Source organism: Penaeus monodon, chromosome 24, assembly GCF_015228065.2.
Source record: "Penaeus monodon isolate SGIC_2016 chromosome 24, NSTDA_Pmon_1, whole genome shotgun sequence".
In the NCBI taxonomy this organism is placed as follows: Eukaryota; Metazoa; Arthropoda; class Malacostraca; order Decapoda; family Penaeidae; genus Penaeus; species Penaeus monodon.
This window is the reverse complement of record NC_051409.1, coordinates 3,461,587-3,461,985: the sequence shown is the minus strand read 5'-3', so window position 1 is coordinate 3,461,985 and position 399 is coordinate 3,461,587.

The window sequence follows — 399 nt, the reverse complement described above, 5'->3', positions numbered from 1 at the left end:
TGCCAGTGGAGTGTTGAAGAATTGTGGAGGAAGTGCGGCGCCGTGGGGTGGGCGTCAGGCTGGCCAAGGCGTTGCAGCGGTGCTCGTGCTCTCAATTATGGTCAGCCGGCCGCCCCTCTGGTAACTCAGGTAACGCCTTTTTCATTCGTGTTATGTAACAAGTGTAAACAAATTATAGTGCTGTTGTCGATTTTTTTTTCCCTCTTTCTCTATTTATATATTTTTAGACTCCTCCTCGACTCTCTTTTTGAATAGAGTTTACCTATAAAAAGGAATCGCATAGGATATTATTGTTACTCATCACATCGAATTTGTTTAAGATGTAAGTCCTTTTTTAATGCCGCCTTTTTTCATCACATGATGACAGTAAATATACAAAATGACGGATTTAACACACTA